The sequence below is a fragment of the Panthera pardus genome, unplaced genomic scaffold (genome assembly GCF_024362965.1).
Source record: "Panthera pardus isolate Hobbes unplaced genomic scaffold, ASM2436296v1 HiC_scaffold_24, whole genome shotgun sequence".
NCBI lineage: Eukaryota > Metazoa > Chordata > Mammalia > Carnivora > Felidae > Panthera > Panthera pardus.
This window is the reverse complement of record NW_026526810.1, coordinates 87,613,962-87,637,988: the sequence shown is the minus strand read 5'-3', so window position 1 is coordinate 87,637,988 and position 24,027 is coordinate 87,613,962. Positions and strand designations below refer to the sequence as shown.

Genomic DNA, 24,027 nt, shown 5'->3' with positions numbered 1-24,027 from the left:
TTAAATGTGTCTTTATTTTATTTTATTTTTAATTAAATTGTTATAATTTTATAAAACTATGAATTATTTATTTTATATTTAAATAAATTAATTATGGTTATATGATTAACATAGAGTGCTGTGTTAATTTTAGGTGTACAATATAATGATTTAACAGTTCTGTACATTAGTGTTCATCACCATAAGTGTATTCTTAACCCCCTTCACCTATTTCACCCACCTGCCCCCACCTCCCCTCTGGTAACCACTAGTTTGTTCTCTATAATTAAGAGTAGGTTTTCTGGTTTATCTCTTTTTGTTTTCTTTGTTCATTTGTTTTGTTTCTTAAATTACACATATGCATGAAATCATATGGTATTTGTCTTTCTCTGACTGACTTATTTCACCTAATACACTACCCTATAGATCCATCCATATTGTTGTAAGTGGCAAGATCTCATTCTTTTCTATGGCTGAGTAATAGTCTGTTGTGTATATATCTCTACACACCCACACACACACGCGCGCGCACACACACACGCACACACATATACACCACATCTTCATCTTCTTTATCCATTCATCTATAGAAGGGCACTTGGGTTGCTTCCATGTCTTGGCTGTTGTAAATAATGCTGCAATTAGTATTTTAATTTCTTTTCATTTCAAATTAATGTTTTAATTTTCTTTGGGTAGATACCTAGTAGTGGCATTACTGGATCATATGATAATTCTGTTTTTAATTTTTTGAGGAATTGCCATTCTGTTTTCCACAGTGGCTGCACCAGCTTGCATTTCGACCAACAGTGCACGAGGGTTCCTTTTTCTCCCTTTCCTTGCCAACACTTCTAAAAATACTTGTGTTTTTTTTTTTTTTATTTTAGCCATTCTGACAGGTGTGAGATGATGCCTCATTGTGGTTTTGATTTGCGTTTCCCTGATGATTAGTGATATTAACAGTGAAGGAAACCATCAACAAAACAAAGATAAACCACTGAATGGGAGAAGATTAATTTGCAAATGATGTATCAGATAAGGGGTTAATATCTAAAATATATAAAGAATTTATACAACTCAACCCCCAAAAAACAATAATCCAATTAAAAATGGGCAGGGGCACCTGGGTGGCTTAGTCAGTTAAGGGTCTGACACCTGATTTCAGCTCAGGTCATGATCTCACAGTTTATGAGATCCAGCCCCTAGTCGGGCTTTGTGCTGACAGCACAGAGCCTGCTTGGGGTTCTGTCTCTTTCTTCCCTGCTGGTGCACTCATGCTCTCTCTCTCTTAAATAAATAAACACTTAAAAAAATAAAAATGAGCAGAAGATGTGAGTTCACATTTTTTTCCAAAGAAGGTTTACAGATGGTCACAAACACATGAAAAGAAGCCCAACATCACTCATCATCAGACACACGCAAATTGAAACCACAATGAGTTATCGTATGTATATTTTTTGAGTTAAGTTACATTTTGATATTAAAACCATGTATATTTATGTAACTCCAAACAAAATAAATCATTTTTCAATTCCTAAAATTTGAACACAAATGGAAACAAATTAACCAAAGTCAGTATCAAGCTGATAGAATCAGAACACAAAGATCATCTCAAGTTATTTTAAAACATGGTCTTTTGGTTATATCCTAGAGGGATATATCCTAAATGGAGGCAATGAGGGAGAAGTGCAAAACAGACTAAACTGAATTTAGTAGTTTTTCTCTTTAATTATAATATTGTTGTTGTTATTTTTGTTATTTTTGCTTTGAAGCTATTATAATGTATTATATATATATATATATATATATATGGTAACATTGTGTAATAAATTATAATATATAATATAATATAATATAATATAATATAATATAATATAATATAATATATATAATAAGCATGGTATGCTGAATAATAGCCCCTAGGGACATCCAAGTTCTAATTTCTGGAAACTGTGAATGTTACTTCATATGGCAAAGGGAACTTTGCAGATGTGATTAGGTTAAGGGTCTTGGGATGGGAAATTACCCTGGATTATCTGGATGGGCTCTATGTAATCACAAGAGTCCTTAAAAGAGGAAAGCAGGAGGTCAGAAAATGTATGCAATTGACTTTGAAGATGGAGGAAGGTAGCCATAATCTAAACGAGGTAGGCAGTTGCAGGATGCTGGGAACAGCAACAAACAAAGAGACAAACAAAACACCAAATTCTCCTCTGTAAACTTCAAAAGAATTCAGCTTTGAGATCTCATTTTTCCCCCCTCCAGAACTGTAAGATAATAAATTTGTACGCTTTTTTAGCCTCCAAGTTTATGCCATTTTGTCATAGCAACAATAGGAAAGTAATACGGCAGGCTGACCCTCTCAGACAATTTAAATGAAAGTTTTGTGATTTTAATTTTAGTTGGCAATATCAATATGAACCCATAATTTATTTTTCACTTTCTTAAATATGATGTCCTAGTTAAGTCTACTGAAAAGTTCTAGAAATAATGTAGTAAAGATGCCCATAGTACCTGGATTTTGATCTCTAACTACAATTTTACAGTAAATGGAACCAGGTCTCCTTGGAAAAATGGTTGATTCCTGTCCTGGGGCAGGAAATATATAAGGTGAGCCTTAGATTTTTATTCTAGCCATAAAACAAGGAAGCAATCAAAGATGACTGAGGTTTATTTCCAAAGAACCCAGAAGCCAACTGGAAGAGGCTTCTACCAGCCAAATAAGAAATAATGTGAATTTTAGAATGACTGTATTCATGTCAAAGAAATAAAAATCTTTGAGTGTATAATGATACCAACACACTAAAACAACACAACCACAAAATGAAACAACTAAACTAACAAAAACATAATGGCCACATTTAGAATTTGATAAGACACACGTGCATTTTTCTGAATATTGATAATGTTTGAGCATTTTTCTTTTATATACGAACTGTATTTGAAATTAAGGAGATACTTGTTGAAGAAAATGTCTTTTTAGAGATGAATTTCAGTAATACACTCTGTAAAAATTATAGGGTTCAAAAATTACCATTTTGTATCCCCTTCAAAAATAATGGATATAGGTAAGGATCGTTTATGACTGCTAAAATCATTAGGTGTAATATGTTGAGGAAATTTAAAGTGGATGGCTCAGTATGACAACACCTGGACCCTCTGATCATTCTTAATCTAACTAAAAATAGGACAACCAGATATTATACTCCTCTTGCTGAGAAGTACTAGGAAGTACACAGTGCCATCCATCCATGAATTATTCTTGCTCTTTTCCAAATAAATTTAAAAATGAACTTATAAGGGCACCTGGGTGGCTCAATTGGTTAAGCATCCAACTTCCACGTAGGTCATGATCTCATGGTTTGTGAGTTGAAACCCTGTGCCAGGCTCTGCACTGGCAGTGTGGAGCCTGCTTGGAATTCTGTCTTCCCTCCCTCCCTCCCTCCCTCCCTCCCTCCCTCTCTCTCTCTCTCTCTCTCTCTCTGCCCCTCCCCACTCTCAAAATAAATAATAAATTAATTAAAAAAATAAAAATTAAAAACATGAACTTAACAAGAAGGAAGCTTCTAGAACTAAATAGCAGTTTCCAGAAAATACAGGGTTAGAGAACAATGCTAAATGGCACCAGGGTGCAATTACCTAAATACAGAATGTAGGAAAAAATGTACAGGACAAATCACCTAGTAGACAATATGAGGTGGAGGGAGAGGGGGAAATGTTACAGATTGAGATAACTAAGGGTCGTACCATTCTTTTTTTTTAAGTTTATTTATTTATTTTTGTGACAGAGAGCATGCATGTGCATGTGAGTGAGGTAGGGGTCAGGGGTGTGTGTGGAGAGATTGAGAATCCCACGAAACGTGAGATCATGACCTGAGCCAAAATCAAGAGTCAGATGCTTAACCTACTGAGCCACCCAGGCTCCTCAAGGGATCATATCATTCTTATGCAATGGGTAGACTTTTTCTAGACTCTGGCTGAAAAAATGTATTTTTAATATGATGTTTTGAGACAAAGAATATTGAATACAATATGGTTGTTTTATATCCTATTAAGGAATTTTTGCTAATATTACAAAGTGTAAGAAATGACAGTATGCTATGTTTTTTATGTGCTATCTGATGGGGATTATATGAAGTTTTTACAAAAGTTATGATACAATGGTCTGGAATTTGCTCAGATACTTTAAGAAAATAAAAATAAGTGATTTTTTTAAATAAATGGAATGATAGGAAAAACTGAGTGACAAACTACTGTTTGTTGTAGCTGTGTAATGGGTATATACAGTTAAGCCAGTCTCTTTACTTTTGTGGAGGCTTAAATTTTTCCAGGATATTATAAGTATCAAAAATAATATTGGTTTGGCTGTAGCACACACATGAGCAGAGACTGAGCCTGCAGAGTCCTCTAATTCAGAGTTTGGCAGTCAAAGTTTTAGCCTGGAAGACATTTTAAAGCAGATAATGCTAAATATCTAAGAGCACAGTGTGTTGATTTGACACATGTATATATTGCAATATGATTTCATCCACAGTGTTAGCCAACACCTGTATCATATCACATAGTTATCATTTGTGTGTGTGTGTGTGTGTGTGTGTGTGTGTGTGTGTGTGTGTGTGGTAAAAATACTGCAGATGTAGTTTCTTAGCAACTTTAAATATGTAATACAGTATTTTGACTGTAATCACTATGCTGTATATTAGATTTCCAGAACTTACTTTTCTTCTAGTTGCAGGTGTGTACCCTTTACCATCATCTCCCCAGTTACTCTACCTGCAGTCTCTGGTAACTGTTGTTCTCTGTTTCCATGAATTTGTTTTTTTTGTTTTTTGTGTTAGATTCCATGTGTTAGTGATATCATATAGTATTTGTCTTTCTCTGTCTAGTCTGTCTCGCTTAGCTTATTAATGCCTTCAGCATTCATCTGTGATGTAGCAAATGAGAGGATTTCTTTCTTTCTGATGGCTGAATAACATCTATCATCTATCTATCATCTATCTATCTAGTGTATTTACTCTTTTGTTAATAAACACTTACGTTGCTTCACTATCTTCCCTTTTGTGAGTAATGCTGCAATAAACATGGAAGTGCAGGTATCTTTTTTTATATCCTGTTTAGAAAATGTTATTTATAATCTCAGTAAAACACTTGTAAAAAATTTAACTTTAAACGTACTAACTTCCTGTTATATCTATCATAAAATGAATTATACAATATTTAATAACTTAGACACAAAAATTATTTTTTTTGTTTTGGTAACTAAGTGGATGAAAATATCTTTAAAAAAGAAATTAGGAGTTTAAATTTGGAAATAATTTGGGGCGTCTGGGTGGCTCAGTCGGTTGGGCGACCGACTTCGGCTCAGGTCATGATCTCGCCGTCTCTGAGTTCAAGCCCTGCGTTGGGCTCTGTGCTGACAGCTTGGAGCCTGAAGCCTGTTTCAGATTCTGTGTCTCCCTCTCTCTGACCCTCCCCCGTTCATGCTCTGTCTCTCTGTCTCAAAAATAAATAAACGTTAAAAAAAATTTTAAAAAAATTTGGAAATAATTATTCTCTAGTCCTTTTTATTACTAAACATTAAATAGCAGGAAGAGCTTTAGGGTAAAGCCATATCTGGGGTGAAAGATAAACTATTTCATCTCAATTTTTTTTTTAAAAAAAGAGTATGTGTGTGTGTGTTTGTGTGTCTGTGTCTGTGTGAGTATTTTGGAGGTATGTAAGAGTTAAATGTGAAAAAAGAAACAAAAATATTAGAGGAAACCATGAGTTACTTTTATCTCGGAATAGATTAAGTATTGATAATATTAAACCCTGAAGCCATAAATAAAAGACTAGTAGTATGTTTGAGTACACTAAATAATGAAGATGATGATGGTAACAGTAATAAAAAATAAGTTTTGGGGAAAATTCTAAATTAAACTGAAGGCAAATGTCAAACTGGAAAAGAATATTACAGTATTTACAATTTATATCCAAACAAATTAATGTTTTCAACAAAAGAAAGCATAGCATATGTAAGAAATAGTACTACAACTGAAGAGAACCATGGTCAAAGAATGTGAGCAGGCAGAAAAAGAAACACAAATGTCTCTTAAACAGACCAAAATTAGCTTAGTCTGTCACTTACATTATAAGGTTGATGAAAATTAAAACTAGAGACTTTAAAAAAATCCGTTAAATTGACAAAGGTAAAATGCAGTTAATAATATACTATTCAATATGTGAGGGAATGAACAGTCTGCTATATGGCTGGTGGGAGCATAAATTGTTAAATTTGTGGTCAGTTTGGAATTGTAAGTAAAAATAATGCACATAAGGATGCCTGGGTGGCTCAGTCAGTTGAGTGTCCAACTTTGGCTCAGGTCATGATCTCATGATTCCTAGGTTCGAGCTACACATCGGGCTGTCTGCTGTCAGCACGGAGCCCACTTTGGATCCTCTGTCCCCCTCTCTCTGCACCTCTCCCACTCATGCTCTGTCTCAAAAATAAACATTTAAAAAATAAAAAGTAAAACTGATGCACTTAGATATTGACAGCTATGTCATTTTAATGTATTTATCCTACAAACTCATATGTGTTTCTAATATTACATATTATATATATATATATGTCTTCAAAGATTTACATTGCAACATTTTTGTAGTAGCAAAAACATGGAAATTTAAGTGTGTAATAATAGAGAACTAGATAAATAAATCCATAACAAAAAACAAATATACAGTGGAATACCATGCAGTTACTAAAACGAATAATGTCCTTGTATATGTTTTGATTTCAAACTTCTCCAAGATATATTGTTAAATGGGTTGTTGGGGAGGAGGAGGATCATATGAGTGGAAAAAGAGCAAAAGCATTTGTTTGAAAATTTCATGACATAGCCCTGAAAGAACATACAACAACTAAAATAATGCATGATGCCTTAAGCAGAGAGCTGGGAGACAGAGGAGGTGGGGAAGATTATTTTTAACTGTATATATTTCTTGTTTCTTTTGAATTGTGTGCTTATAATAGCTATATTATAACTTAAAAAACAGATAGTATTCCCAAAGGGTTGGTGGGGATTAGAAAAAAAATCTTATTCTATTATGGCCTCCATCAGTAAGGTCACTACTTATAGTGCAGGACTTTAGGTGATGGGACCTGGTTTGGGGCTCAGTTTGAGATTTCACTGGGGATCTGGAATGCTTGGCAAGTCTGAGACTCGCACAGTTTTTGTCAATTTGTGAGGGAAACTTGTTTCTAGGGGGCAGTGTTTTCTAACACCACTACCAGGCTTACTGTATCAGTTCTGGCCTTATCCAAATATAGTATTATTTTACATATTAAATTCACTCCCTGTTGTTGCAGCTAATTTTCTAGTTTTCCGTGTTCATCCTTCTTGCTATGTAGATTTTAAACCTGAGATGGTTTTCTTTCCTTTCTCCATCCTTTAACGCCTTTCTATAGCTTTGTTTTCCTTCTCTATCTCTGCTTTCCCCCTTTGCTAGCTGCTGCCTGCATCTTCCTACCTCTTTTTCTTGCTCTTCACTTCATCTCTGGGCCAGTCCTGGGCAACTCCTTACTTTATCACACAGCAGCTGAACATAGAGAAATTACGTGACTAGGTCAAGGTTCATAGTTATCAGCATTTCCAGGAAAACTGGGGTAATAGGACAGTCAGCATGCTCAGGGCTATCTAATTCTTGATACCAAAATATTCAAGAATGATGCATGAACAATTTAGCCTTCTTGAGCTTTGAATTCATCTTAGTCCAGTTCCCACTGTGTTTCTTGCTCCTGTCATTTCTGTTGGAGGTACATTTCATAGTTCTGGCCAATTAGGTCCAAGTGATCTATATACTTTACCATAATTGATACATTTAATTTCCACTATTTAATATTAACCTGGTTCTCTGCCATTAAATAGAGTTCTTTGAAATCCCTCTCTAGTCAATATTGCCCAATCAAAGGCATTGGAATTAGTCATTGGGTATAAGTGTTTTATATTTGTTGGTTCATTTAATGGTTCATAGTTGTTCACCCCACACATATTTATGGAGCATTTATTAGTGTTGTGCTAGTCAAAGCAAGGTGAGAAAGATGGTTTAGCTGTGCAAATAGTTATCTAAATCTAGCTTCTTAGCTAGAAAAATGTAAATCCATCTGGTTCATTGTGTATCCTCACTGCATATCATTGTCATTGTGTTTCTTCTATCATAGGGTCTTAGATCAAGTTCCCCAAAGGCAATTCCTGAGGTGAGAATTGGTGTGTAAATGATTTGTTCAGGAAACACTCATAGGAGACACTGGTAAAGAAAGGAATGGGGCAGCAGGGTGGGGCAGAGGAGGAAGCAACACCAGCCTGTGATGTCGGGCAAAGGCCTTTTAGAGGGTGGCTTCTCCCTGACCCTAAAGAGGAGCCCTGCAGTGTAAGTTATAACTCAGCTTTCCTGGCCCTTGTGGTTTTAGGTCTGACCTTGTACCCCACACACAGTGACCTAGACCTGATAAATATTTGTTAGAGAAATGAATGGAAAATAGACACGCTAGAGAATATCAAAGAGCTTACACTCTAATGATAGGTTAAGATAAGGAGGGGTGTGATCAAAGCTATAAGAGGAGTGCAAATAAATTGCTAGTGTGTTCAGAGGAAGAGCAGATTGCTTACGTACCATTGTTTCATATAATGATAATATTTTTAAAAAGCTTTTAAGTTAAACTTGGCAGCCTCTTAGAGTATAGAATCCAGAATGAAAACGAGGATATGTAAACTGGACTTTGCCTCAGGACCTCCAAATTAGAGGACATGTTTTTAAAAATTATTTGAGGGAATGTAGATATTTTTAAAATGTTACATTATGGAAACATTCTTTTAGTACATATAATCCTTTAATTGAGCTTAACCTGCAGCCAGCAATAGGCTAATGTCAATAATGCTCTTCTAAGAGCTACATTGTGCATCCTAAGACTGGTATGATGGTATGCCAGGTTGCTAGGTATGGCTCTGTGGGAATCTCCCCTGTTCCAAACAAACAGAAGAGAATATCACAGTGGATCATGCTTCCATCCCATTGCTTCTTCTGTCATCTCCGCCTGGATTGAGCTTCTACTATTCTTAATTTGGTTCTGTCGTACTCATTATTCAAGGCCTAAGCTCAGATATTTTCTTGGATATGACACCCAAGAGCACAGGCAAGAATAACAACAGCAACAAAATAGATAAATGGGACTACCTGAAAAGTAGAAACATTTGTGCTGCAAATAAGCTCAAGAAAGTTAAATGACAACCCACAGAGTGGGAGAAAATATTTACAAATCATATATCTGATAAGGAACTTGTATACAGTGTATATATGTAACTCTTCCAACTCAATAATAAAAAGGCAAAAACAATTAACAAATGGACAAAGGATCTGAATAGACATTTCCTCAAAGAAGATATATGTATGGCCAATAAGCACATGAAATAGATATTCAACACATTTAGTCAATAGGGAATTTCAGATCAAAACTACAGCAATATACCACTTCTCAAGCCCTAAGCCATAAACAAAAGGAAGGATGTTAACAAGTGTTGGGGAGGATGTGGAGAAATTGGAACCCTCTTACATTGCCAGTGGGAATGTAAGATGGTGCAGCCACTTTGGAAAACAATTTGGCAATTCCTCAAAAAGTGAAATGTGGGGTTACCATTTGACCCAGCAATTTGACTCAGGTATATTCTTAAGAAATAAGATGTTCATACAAACTTGTACACACAGCTGTTCTTAATAAAGCATTACTTGTAATATCTCCAAAGTGAAAATAACGCAAATTCCATTAATTGATGCATGGTTACGTAAAATATGGTGTATCCATATGATGGAAAGTTATTCAGCAATAAAAGAGTAATAAAATACTACATACTACAACAGGGTAAACCTTAAAAACACTATGATAAGAACTCAGTCACAAAAGACCATGTAGTGTATACTTCCATTTATATGGCATGCATACTTCCATTTTTATGGCACAGCAGATTAGTGAGGTGCTTAGGGATGGTGGGGTGGAAGTGGAAGGTGTGGGGGGAAGATGATGAGTGACAGCTAATGGCTATTGGATTTCTTTTACAGGGACAAAAAAATGTTCTAAAATTTGAATTTGGTGGTGGTTGCATGGCCAAACATGAAATTGTTACTTTTAAATGAGTGGGTTGTATAGTATGTTAATTATACCTCAATGATTATCTTAATAAAGCTGTTTTTAAAAGCCCTGAACCTAAAGGTTATCTTATAGAAAAAATTTTCCTGAGGGGCTCCTGGTTGGCTTAGTCAATGGAGCATGGGACTGTGGATCTCAGAGTTCTGTCTTTGAGCCCCACATTGGGTGTAGAGATTACTTAAAAATAAAATATTAAAAAAAAAAAATAGAGCTACCCTATAATCCAGCAAATGCACTACTAGGTATTTACCCAAAGTATACAAAAATGCAAAATTGAAGGGGTATATGCACCCTGATGTTTATAGCCATAATATCAGCAATAGCCAAAGTACAGAAAGAGCCCAGACATCCATTGACTGAATGAATGAAGAGGAGGTGGTATATATACAGAATGGAACATTACTCACCCATCAAAAAGAATGCAATCTTGCCATTTTCAATGATGTGGATGGAGCTAGAGTGTATTATGCTAAGTGAAATAAATTAGAGCAAGACAAATATATGGTTTCACTCATGCATGGAATTTAAGAAACAGAACAGAACATATGGGAGGGGAATGTATGGGAAATAAACCATAAGAGACTCTTAACTATAGAGAACAAACTGAGGGTTTATGGAGGGAGGTGGTGGGGGATGGGCATTAAGGAGGGCACTTGTGATAAGCTCTGGGTATTGTATGTAAGCGATGAACCACTGAATTCTACTCTTGAAACCAATATTGCACTGTTAACTAGAATTGAAACAAAAATTTGAAGAAAAAAATAAAACCTTTTAAAAAAAGAAAAAGAAAACGATTTCCTGAAACCTCAGTTTGAGCTCAGTGCCCTTTTTTGGGTTGCTGGTGGATATACTATGTTCACAGCCATATTGCATGAAAATTCTTCATATAGCTGGCTCTATCACTAAACTAAAAGTTCCTCAGAAATGAATTCTTCTCCATCTCTTCCTCCTCCTCCTCCTCCTTTACTTCCTCCTCCTCTACTTCCTCCTCCTCTACTTCTTCCTCTCCCTCCTGCCTCTCTTCCTTCTCCTTCTCCTCCTCTTCCTCTTCCTCTTCCTCTTCCTCTTCCTCTTCCTCTTCCTCTTCCTCATCTTCTTCCTATCATTATGTTGCAGAGTCTAGGGTAGTTTCTTTTGTATAGGAAACAAACAGCTGAACTTAACTATATTATTCCTTTTTTTCAAAAAAATTTTAACCCTTACTCATTTTTCAGAGAAAGTGTGAGTGGGGGAGGGGCAGAGAGAGAGGGAGACACAGAATCTGAGGCAGACTCCAGGCTCTGAGCTGTCAGCACAGAGCCTAACACAGGGCTCGAACTTGCGATCATGACCGGAGTTGAAGTAGTACACTTAACCAACTGAACCACCCAGGCACCCCTTAACTATATTATTCCTTACATTCATACAGCCTTTTGAGGCTATTTCAAAATTTTATAATATTGACACCAATTTTAAAATGGTTAGAGACAAGAAAAATCCCTCCCAAAATGTTAGAAAATGCTATGTGCATTTTTTCTTTCTTTTTATTTTTTTTATGGGGGCATAAAATTTGCCTTAAAATTGTAGATGATAAAGACAAAATACAAGAGCATATAATCAATATTTGCATACAAAAAGCAAAGCGTGTACAGGGCCATTAACATGATTTTATGAAGGACAGATCAGATCTGACTCATTTTACTTTCTTCTCATAACATACACCTTATAAATTTAAAAACCTTATGATTATTGTATCTTTTGTTAAAGCACCATTAAGCTTTTCAAACACTGTTAATTTGCTCTGACTTTTCCTTGCCTCAGTGTACTTCAGCGAAAGAGGTGGATGGAACCACTAAAACCCTGCTACTCAAGTATTATTATATGGTTTTACTAAGAGACTTCATTGTCATTCTAGTTTCATTAATAACACCAGAATATAATTTGATGCAGGATTTGACGACAGCTTTAAGTAACAATTATTAATTGGTTTTATATTCAAAATTATGTTTGAAGAAAATTTAAGTCCCTTACCTCGGTGATTTTCAAGATTTTTTGAACTGAACTGTTTCTTGGCCAAAATCTTATTCAAAATCCAGTATATAAATCATGTAAGAACAGAGTCGCTCTGCTAATTAGAGATTGCAAAAGAGGGTCAAGAGACCCAACCTCTAGCCACAGTTGTCCCCTAGGGTGCCTCTAAAGATTGCTTAAGTTTCCTTAGAGTAAAAATTTCTGCCTTAGTTAGGTAGAAAGTAGGTCTATGCATCTCCCTGCAGCTGGGAATTATATTTTTTATAGTAACCAATTACCTTGAACCAAGTGAAGCTAATGGCATTTTGCAAACCGATTAGCAAACATTGGAAACCACCTCATATGCATATTGTTTTATATAGACATTTTAACAGAAAGGCATTATTAGGCTAACTCTGTGATAACACATTGGGGTGATGGAAATAGCTATGAAATGGGTTGCATGTAATGTTACTAGTAATATTTGAAGTGCCAATCTTTGCAAATGTTTTACTTGAAGAAAATTCAAGGTTATTTCTATTAAATCATTGCTATTCCTTTTGCTCTCCTTCACTAAAAGGCCTAATTGGAGAACAGAGAAGTCAAGAAACAGCTGGCATGGGGCTTGCTTATAACCCAGATAAGACTTCGGGAGTGGGGGAAAGGAGTGAACAGTGTCATCCACTTCTGATCTTCATCTCCCTCCCAACCTCTGTCTCTCTCTTTCCTCTTCTGGATCACATGCTTGGGTATCTGGGTATGTCTGCCATTCACCCACAATGGAAGGTCTTCCACAAGACCTTTAGTTTTCATCTCAGTTTTCATGTCTAAGCAATTTAAATTGTGTTGCCTTCCTTATGAGGTATGCATACAGTCCATGGAAAGCACTTAGCACAGTGTATAGCTTGTAGTTAGGGTTCATTGAATAGTAATGATTCATCTTTCACTTAACTGTTTTCTCTCCCTTCTTTCTCCCTTACTTCCTTAAACTTCACTTTAACATTCACTGTATTTATTTATACTTATTGAAGAAAAAAATGCAAGGAGTTTTTGTTTCACTTTTCAAAGTTTTGGTTTGGGTGTGTTTCAATTTATGAAGAGAAAAACGTACAATTGTGTATGTAACTTAGAAGAACAAAGCATTGTTACTCATGAATCTCTAGGCTATAAAGTCTGGGGATGCACAAAATAGCAAAAATATCCACACTAACAAACAGTGATTTTTCAGTTAACATTCAGGACACTGTGACTCACTAAGTGTGAAGTCCTAGATTAAGCAGTTTTTGTAAGACTCGGTCAGCCTTAATGGAGAAAGAAAATTATTTTAGAAACCCAGGGGAAAATAAGGAATGGATATTTGCTGGGGGGAATTATTTCTAAGGAAAACTTTATTAATAATTAAGTTATTTATAATTTTAATAAGTTTTTTTCCATTTTAACAGTTTTTATTTAAAGTCGTTTATAAGATTCCTTTATTCCTGCATCTTCTCAATTGTTTCTTCCTTCTATCTGCCCTTTTCCTTTGCTTCCTGATGAGATATGGCTTTATGTTATGGATATGTTAGTGGTCTTTGTCCAGTTTTAGCCTACTGATAACCACCTTGCTAGAGGGATGCCCAGGGATCAGTTGCGCCAGTGGCCTTCTCTTGCTGTATTCATTCAGTGTAGATAATGTATTTCTTCCTGTAAATGTGGGCTACTTTGCCAATTTGCTGACCTTGGTAATGTCCTCACACAACCTGTACTTCCTTATCCTTTTGGGTGGGCATGGATCAAATGTTGTACTTCCATCTCAGCTCTTTGTAAAGAGAAGATATAATCTTTACTGTGAGTGTGGGAAGGTACATTGGAATGCCTTTTATGATTCTTGTTCCAGTCGGAAGTCACAAAGGGATTGCACTTCATTTTGGCCACTGATGTCCAGCAATGGCTGCAACAGCGAAGAGAAATTTTAATGTTTTAAAGAATTATCTTCTGATGTTATTGGTGTTGCTCTTTCTAAAGGGAGAAGGTAACAGTCTCTTCAGCGTATGTGATTTATGTAAAATCAGGAGGTTGTGGAACCAGTCACAGGGCTGGGATGGGAATTCTGACTTGATCATTCGTACTGCTACTTGATGCCTCTTAACAGGGTCTTCTCAAAATTCTGTGTATTTTTCCAGGTTCTACTTATACTCACTTCTCATCCTCTTCCCTAGAGGGACCCTTTGCAAAAAGGCCTAGAACCACATCTTAGACTTTTAAGTTTCATCCATATTTCCCTGATTTTCTTTTCCAATCACATAAGCTTTTAGATAGTGAGCCCACAGACTTGCTCACACAATTTCCTGTGTTTTCGGAGCTATTTTCTTTTCAAAATTGGTCGGGGGAGGGCAGTGTGGGAAGGGGAACAGAATTACATTAGTTATTACTAAGCGTATTTAAATGATAAAAATAAAAGGAAGAAAGGGATTCAGAGGTGAAGACATTGCTACTATCAGTGGAGTGATGATTGGAAGGGGAGTTGAGCCAAGCCTTTGGGGGAAGGAGAATGTTAATGGTATGGATATTGAGATCTGGAACCATTTAAGCTCCTCTCTCTGATAGCGAGGATATCCACGCTTGCACTGGCTCCTGTCAGAGATATGCCTTCACTTCCAAAGTGAGGAATCCCACACAGGAAAGAAGATGGTAAATATGGAGTAACCTCTTTACCTCAAGAAACCTTTAATCTGGCTAAATATAGATTCTCTCCACATAATTATGGTAGCGGAAGCTATTTTGAGTAAAAAAAAATCTGCCTGGTTTCGAAAATAAAGTCAAGATATGTATCTTCCCTAGATATTTCTATTATTTGGGGTGTATATTTACACAAACTCACATAGACACATATATGCAATCTTTGCCAAGCGTAATTACATATATGCTAATGTACTAATTTGTAGTTTTAAATATATATAATTTGTAGTTTTCTCGCAGTGGTGAGCATCCCCCTGTAAAATATTTAAGTTGTTTGGTGTTTTTCCACCACTAGATTTTGTCCTTAAAACACGGTGAAAGGACTTCATCATGTCTCACTTCTCATCCTGGGCCATCTTGTCATTTGTGACACATAAAACAAGAATAGATATGAAATAGTATCATAATTCCCTTTCCCCATTAACAATAATCTATGTGCTTTGGATATATTTGACTTTTTAAAATTTTGTATTTCCTGGGCCTGTTAAATTATAGCAATGAAAGCTCTTTTCTCTCTGATTTTATAAATGGCGTATGCCCATGTTACCAACATGAATATTAATGCTTCTCTTCTCAGTTATGCCTCTTTAACATGATGGTACTCCCTAGTTTATGTAACCACTTAGTCTGTTCTATTAGGGAAAATCAGGATTGCCTATACACGTGATAGAAAATTCTCAACCTCTGGAAAGAGAGTAGAAAAAAAATCGCATGGCCTTTTTTTAGAGCACGACTAACCTCAATATAGTGTTTAAGTGTCTAATATTGCTTAATGGAAAAATCCATGGTACAGTTCAAACTAAATGAAATAATGATGTAAGTTAGGGTGCTCCTTCAAACAGCATCTTAAGTAGATACTTAATGTACTTCTGAGTTCAACCCCACAGCAGCCGTGCAGCCTGAGAGCTGGTTATGGGATTTCATATTCCTTTAATGGAGATGGCCCCATGCTGGGCTTTTACTTTTCCAACTGTGGCAGTAATAGTTAGTAATCAAGTCATAATGGAATAATCACAACTACAGGGAAATGCTGGCTGATGTAATAGGTTGCAAGGAGAAAAAATATTGGTGTTTTTCCAGACGTTATTCCATCTGCCTTTTTGTTGTGTGTTGAAAGAATCTAGGTTTATAGGTGAAAACAGCCCCTCAAAAGTGCCTGCACAGATAAATCTGTATCATTTGCTGAATCCTAGTGAATTTATTTTTTTCATGAGTGTACTCACAAAGAGTCACACACTTAGGAATGCTATGTTGAAATCTGAAAAGTGTGCTCTGAGCAAGAGCCAGGACATCTCTAATTCTAGAGGCCCTCACATATTTAACTTATATTTTAATGAAACAGACATCAATAGCACACTTTTGTTCTGTATCTTGTAGTTCTCTGACCTCTTCCAAAAACTGTTTCAATTTTCATTAAAGAAAATGCTACTTGCTGCTTAGAGAAAGTTCTTTCTACTGCTTATTAGGTTCTGGTCCCCAAAATAATCTCAGTGAAGGTACAGAGTCCTTTAACTTAGAAATGTAAATTATCCATTTATTTTGTAAAACCTATCTGGTCCATTCTTTTCATTTTTTGGATAAAGAAACTGGTCCCTGGGAAGTTAACTATCTGTGTGTTCTTTACTTGCAGAGTGATACAAATGAATATAGTTAATGATGATAATAGATCATTTCAAATGGCCTATAGCTTCTCTCTTACAAGAACAAATATATCACATAGCTTATCTGAAGAAAATGTTCATGCAAGAGTCTATGAAATCCTACTACATATAGTTGTAGGCACTAGAAATTTTAAGTTTACAGTTGTATAATTAATTGGAACTCAATGGGAGTGTCTGGCAAGAGTAGGAATGGAAGATTAGCTAGCCCCTTAGCCAGAAGAAAGTGCTTGTTCAAAAGCCAGTTGATAAGACCTTGGCAACTTCCGACAGTCAGAAGTTGGTCACTATGCAAGAGGAAGTTGCAAGACCAGAGCCTGAAGAGATTACAAATAATGATGGGCTTGGGGAATCCTTTTAAGGACTTTGGGCTTCACTGAAGCCCTCACTGAAATATATTAATGAAGATATTGACAGAATCAGACTTTACTTTTAGAAAGATCATTCTAACTTCATGCTAAAGAATAACATATATAAATATATTTGTTTCTGAAGGCAGGTCTGGGTGGGGATGGAGATAGGGACTTTTGGTGGGTGGGATGTGAGGGTGGCAAGAGTTCTTGAAACATAGATCTTGTTCTTGTTCTTGTTCTTTTCTATAGAGAGTAAGGGCTATTTGCTTTCAGAGCTAGAAGCCTGGCGTTAGTCTATGTAACCATTCTTGACTGAACAGGAGACCTGCTTTGTTAATGTACAAACCAACTTGTTAACTACAAAATATTTGTTCCTGTTGGACATTTACCCAATGTCTTGGTCACTGTGCCCATTCTGTAAATCTGGATAATGATGATGATAGAGCCTGGGGATACAGAGGATAGTTGCAAGATGGAAGGAGTGGAAACCAAGAAGGAGATTCTTAGAGTTTCCTAGGCCAAAGATGTTGGTGGCCTGGACTGGGGTAGTGGCAGTAGAGAGGAACAAAGTTGAGACTTCTTTCAGAAGTATAGCCTATTGATTTTAGTGATAAGTAACTGTAAATGGTTAAAGACCGCACAACATCAAATAAGTTTAGGGTTTTTGGTTGGAACACAGGGGGATGGAGTACAAGTGACATAGGGATCATAGGTGTAATAAACATAGTGGTATTGAGAAAGGGATTGGGAGTTAGGAAAACTTGGGTTTAAGTTTTAGCTTTATCCCCAGCATTATTTGGGCTAGTTATTTAGTCTATCTAAACTTCCTGTTGGCTCACCTTTAAAAATGATAACAGAAGTACCGTCCCCATGTGGTCATAAGGATTAAATGAGGTACTATGGATAGCAACCAGAACAGTGCCTTGGAACAGTGTTTGTTTGCTAATAGCGTTAGTTGCAATAATAATAGCAAAGGTTTTTGGAGGGTGAAGATTATGATTTCTGGAGACTTTATGTGGGAGGTATTATGATTTGTGGCTTTATTTTTGAAGGCTTGGAAAGTGCCCAACTAAAAAAATATTGAACTACTGTGCTGTTAGGAAGTTGGGCTCATCAGTTTAGTCCGTATTAACATGGAAGCCTTCTGACGTGAGAAAAGATTGTACTAACGTCACTGATCCTCACAGGAGTGTTGTGATTTTTCTAGGACTTTCAGAGATTTGCCCAGCCATTTTATTTTTTAAACAACGTATCATATCATAAATCAGCCAGTTTAAGAGAATGTAATTCCCCAAACAAAATCAAACACTGGTTTCCATAGTGATATCAAGTTGATGCCCTGCATTTAGGCTTTTCCTCCATGAACTTAACAAGAAGATAATAGCACATTCCAACTACCCTAAGTAGAAAATATAGCAAACAGTAAAAAAAAAAAAATGCACAATGTATTTAGATGGATGTTTAAATATGGATTTAACTTTTATGAAGAGAAGTATAAGCTTAAAGCTTGATTAACTGTCATAGTAGAGGCAATGGTGTATTGGAGCCAGCTCTTAATGGCTTGTAAAAGATGATTGTGAAATACACAGGTCATTAAAAATTAGATGTACTCTTATGATTGAATAAATTATACTAAAACCAAAGGTAATGCATCTTCAAAACTAATGACTTCTTAATTATTTTATCATGTCTTATTATCAATGCTCTTGACATTATTTATGTCTGTTGTATCTGTCTGGTGGAAATGTAACATAATGGTATATTGCATGTCTCTTCCTAGCTCTGTGTTCAGTGTCATTATATTAGTAATTTGAAATCCACTCTGTTGGAAGTATTTACACCATAGAAATTGGCAAATGTTATATACATCAAGGCTTCTTGTTTTACTTTGCTTTTATTTGGAGAACTGGTGGTCAAACATTTACTAGCTCACTGCTGGACAAAGGCACCTGCTTGAAGGAACATTTAAAAGAAAACAATCATAAAATATTGAAGGAAAAATCACAAGTATTTCTTAAAGTTAACCTGAAAGATATTGGCTAGGGGCAAGACAAGGAAAAACACTAATCACTAAGAAAAAATTTTAAATTCTTTGGAGTTTCTTTAGAAGACAGAACTCGGAATGTTAAAAACTTAGTTAAGTCCTATGCTGTAGATAAGATGGAGACTCTGTTGGACATCAGATATTTTTAAAAAGATACTCTTTCAGCAATGCCAGAGGAAGCCAATTTTAATGCATTCAAAATGCTTTACAAATGTTGAAAATTGCAGTTAACCCCTTTTTAAACCTATTTGTAAGAAAGAATTATGAATTTTAATAATAGTTGTTTTATTGGTTTTTGTTCACTACCTTTTTGATGGTGATGTCTAAAAAGACATGATAATTTGCAGTGATTTGAGCAGAGAAGTGAAGATTTCTTAGTGAAGTAGTTTTCAGTAAGACATGAGTTTTTATATAGAGATGTGACTCAGAAGTAAAAAAATATTGGGGAAGTATGCAGAAATAGGACCTCTCTGCTCCTTGAAAACAATTATGGTTATTAAATTATTCTCCAAGGACATCTTGACTTAAAGAGCTTGCTTCTCTGTTTTCTTCATGGGTTCAAGGGATGGTAATAATGTTAAATTCTTTGAAATAAACAGTATTTTGAGTCTCTCACTTTAGATAAATCTGTTACAAAATGACACATGACTTTGAGACCTTATGTGACTTCCACGAAGGCAGGCTGGCTTGGTCACAAGTTAGTGCTTCTTAGCGTTTTTTTAACTCAAGGTTGTATTGTTATTTTTCTTTATAAAGGAGAAAAAGAGACATCATGACCAATGGCAAATCATAAAACTCAGGATCAGGTGAATTCACTGTCAGTTGTAATTTAAAGAATGGCTTACAACACAGGCCATAAGTGGATATTCAAACAAATACAAGGTAAAAATTCAAACAAATACAATGTTTTTGCTGTACTGTGATCACTCCAATGACATGAGTCAGGGAGTTGGCCTAAGAGGGTATTGATACAGTTCTAGTGAATTTGTTGGAGCTTTCTAGCACCTTTGCCTGTGATGACAACCATAGCAATAGTCTTAAATATAGGGCATGGTCAGTCATTCCATCCGTAAGACTTTTTTAATGAGGACCTCACTGAAACACTAAAAACCAGTTGAGGATCAGAGATCTTTCTAATACAAATGAGGACCTCTCACAAGAAAGTATAAATCAATTATGCATTGAGAGGGGCTTGAAAAATATTGCTACATACCACTATTTAACTGTGCCTGCCTATTATTCTTTGGCAGTTACCCCGATGAGATTATGAGACTGGAGGAGGAAAAATAAACTTTGTAATTTGAATCAATGAACCTAAATAAATCTTGATTCTTTAAGTTCTAAATGTTAAGACTATGTAGTATCACTTCTTTATGATTCAATTTATAGGAATTTAAGTCAGTCATATCTGAGTACCTGGGATCTCACCAGGAGGATACATCCTGGCTAGCAGACAGGCAAGTGCCATATAGGGAGGGATTATACTGGTGAATTTGCCTCCATCCATTGTCTGCCCCATAGCCTGGTAGGCCAAACTCAAACTTTTCAGTGAACTTGGGAGGCTGACTCATGCCAAAAAAGACCGCAATAATTTTAAGTTTACAAGCAGAATTTGTTTGTTTATTATGAGAAACGTAACTACTAAGGAGGTAGTTCCATTCTTTGCCTAGAATATTCTTCCCTTGTTAGAAAGCTCTAAGGAAAGCCAAATTTTTAATCAAGCCAAATTCAATGTTAAATGATGTTAGGTTTCAAAAATCTGTCCTGTTCATGTGTGTGTGTGTGTGTGTGTGTGTGTGAAGTCCAAGATACCAGATACTGTCAGGACAAATATTAGTACCTTTTTGTCTTAGCTTTCCTGGTCATTGCTTGACCAGGGACTGTCATCTTCATCTTTTGACTGTACTTTGTGTAAAATTTCCCCTGTAAAACTTCTGTCCTCCAGACTGTTGGTCAAAGGTGTCATTGTGGAAGCAAATTCTTGGAGCAAGCAAGGAAAATATTAGAATTTCCATAAGTGCTTATCTTCATCATTCTCCTATTTATATATATTGTGTACATAATATATAATGATAATTTAAATGGTATATAATGAAAAGTTATGTATTGAAGGGCTTTAAATTCATTAGCTCATTTGATGTTTAGAATAGCCTTGTGAGACAACATACATATTATGCCCAGATAGTACCTAATTTGTCCAGAGTAGAGGAGCTGAGATTCAAACCCAGGTTGTCTGACTCCGCATTCTATGCTCTCAACCAGTATACCATGCCACTTTTCCAAAGTCTTCCCTAAGAGTAATTTATACATGAATGAATTCATATATGTTAGTGAATAATATTCATTGATAAGGCTGTACAAGTGAATCATTCTATAAATCTCAAACTGTTCTTTCTGACTTGGGAGGTTGTTTCACATGTCTTTGAATATACTGTGTTCTGATCTGCTTCTTGTGTGCTGGTTTTGTAATTGAAACGTCCGTGGGCAGTTATAGCTTACTGTTTATACCCATCCCCATGTGCGTCCATGTTCTTGAATTGATTTCCTGGCATCACCTTTAATAATATTCAGGTCATTCTGGCAACACTTACTGTCACAGATTTAATGAATGTTTCTTTCTTCGTAACTAATTCAAAGACCAGAGAACTCTCTACTCAGCTTGTTTAATGTGCAAAATAATTCTCTGTAAGAGTGTGCGGTATAGCACTTTTCTCATGAGTTTCTGGTTTAGTTTACTCTCATTTGTCTCCATCGCAGAGGTAGGCTCAGAAGGCAAGGAGGCATCCTTCAAGGAGAGAGGTTAGTTTCTTTCATCTGAACATGGCAAGCACCCAGATGCTTGAACATATGCAACAGACCAAGAGTAATTCAGAAAATAACATCGAGTGTAAGGGGGGAAAAACCTCTTTTTTGAAGTGAGATTCTTTCTAAAGGTATTTTTGCTACTGTACTTGGCAACTTGTTAATAAAAATATTACTTGGGCTATTTTAGTTCCTCTCCATACTTATGTGATGTAGCACTGTGACTTAGGCCATCTGTTTTAACATCTTATGTCATTCTTTGCTGCTTTTAGCAGATGACTCTTTCAAACAACAGTTCACGAAGCTTGATCCTCTCTTCCTTACTGCATCACACCTTTTTTTCTTTGTTAAAATCTTCTGGATATCCCCAAGGTGACTCTGTAAGACATACTTGACCATGTGTGTTGAGATTAAAACAGGAAATAGTTAATAAGATGGAGACCACGTGGTTGTAAAACATTTTGGCTAACTAGCAATTTTTACATTCCAATTTGATGTTTTTTGCTTCATTTTATTTAAATCCTGAACTTAGAATTTTAATGAGCCTGAGGAATATCGTAGGCAGAAGGCATCAATAATATGCTACAAATTTCGAGAGTGGCTGATTAATATGTCCTTTTAACTATGTTTCTCCAAACCCTCTTAAGCCTGCATGCTTTCACTGTCATTGCTATGTGATATGACATTAAAGTAATTTGCTTTTGCTTAACTTTTATGCCATTCTTGTCCATATTATTAACTCAGTGGGCTGGGATGCTAATAACTTTAAATAGCCCATTGGTTGTCATGGCAACTGATATTAAAGTTAAATATAAGTCTGTCTCTTAGATTTCACATTTAAACCATTGCTGGAATTTGCATTCTTTAGGAACTCTATGGACTGACCATAGGACTTTATACAAAGGGGACCTTGAAAATGTAGGTTTGAATTAGGATTTGATTCAGTGACATCTGTTTTCAGCTCTCAGCTTATGCTTTGTTCAGATTCAGCCCAGTTCCATCAGATATGTGTTCAGAGAACCCTAAGAAGGATGCTCATGTAAATATTACAGGGGTTATCTAACCAAAAGTTGTACTTTTCTATATTGTTGCTATTAATTGTGGGTATTTTCCATGCTGGTTTTTGTCTTTTACTTACCTGTGGGATGATTTCTATAAAGTTGCCAAATTGTTTTTAAAATTACACTCTGAGTAGAGAGAAGATAGAGGACACATCCAAGGAAGCCTTGTAGAGATGACTCCCGGATACAACCTATGCTCTGTCTTGAATGACTCGTGTCCCTCTTATCCAGGGGTTTAGTAAAGATTTCTCCTCCGGCTTAAAGCCTGACTGTCCTCTTTCACTTGTCTTGTGTCACTCTTTTTCCAAAAATATGTGCACAGCATTGAGCACACAAGATTTCATTATAGTTCTAGGCAATCTCTGAGGGAAAGCTGACTAGATATTAATTTATGTTGCATTAATTTAAATAACCCATTGCTCTCATCCAGACTGTGTAATCTTTCTTTCCAGGTAGTTCAGCTTTCCACAAAGCATTATATTTTAGGCTATGCTATCCTTTTTTTCCCCCTGAAATTAGCATTTTTTTTCTACCTAGCACCAGTTTGAGGCTGAATGAATTTTCTCCCTTGATCTCTGGAGATGCAGAGTTATTTTCTGTCTAGGCTCCCACCCCCAGCTTCCAGAAGAAAGAACACTCTGTTATCAGCAGCAGCTTATCTGTTGAATATGTATGAAACATCCTAGATGTTGGACAGTCTTGTCAGTCTGTTATATAATAATTTGGTAGTGACATTGAGTCTTCTCCCTTCCCCCATATTTCTTGAACTAGCCCCTTTTTTGTTCTGAATATGCAATATCCTGTTCTGCCCTTGGTTCCCTGTCTTCTCTCTCAGCTTCCTTATTTGCCAGACTTCACTTTCCAATGATAGCAAGGTCTTATTTTCTAAAACCACAGTTTTTAATCAAAGTTCCCACTTTACTCACACACACACACACACACACACACACACACACACACACACACACTTTTTTTCCCCATGCCTTTCAGTAGAAGCATCTAGCATAGTGTTAAACATGTATCAATAGAATATTAATTCTGTGGGCTGTCCAATAATGTTACAAGGGAAAGGGTTCTATGTTCAGATATGATTTAGAAAGGCAGAGTTAAACAAGGCAGCCAGGTTTCCTCACCAGAGAACAATAAATATTATGAATCTCTTAAGAGAATAACAAAAGCGTTTCTGAAACATGCCTATCTCATAAACATTTTAGGACCCTCATTTGTGAGATTTCAGTTTTTTCTT

At 35.9% G+C, this 24,027-nt stretch overlaps 1 protein-coding gene and 1 pseudogene across 2 annotated transcripts in view; one reads left to right on the top strand and one right to left on the bottom strand.

Moving 5' to 3' along the window:
* Positions 1–24,027, top strand: part of MDGA2 (MAM domain containing glycosylphosphatidylinositol anchor 2) — an 857,656-nt gene that overhangs the window by 376,633 nt on the left and 456,996 nt on the right. The gene's annotated exons all lie outside the window — the stretch shown is intronic.
* On the bottom strand, positions 13,618–14,050 carry LOC109268526 (60S ribosomal protein L26-like; annotated as a pseudogene).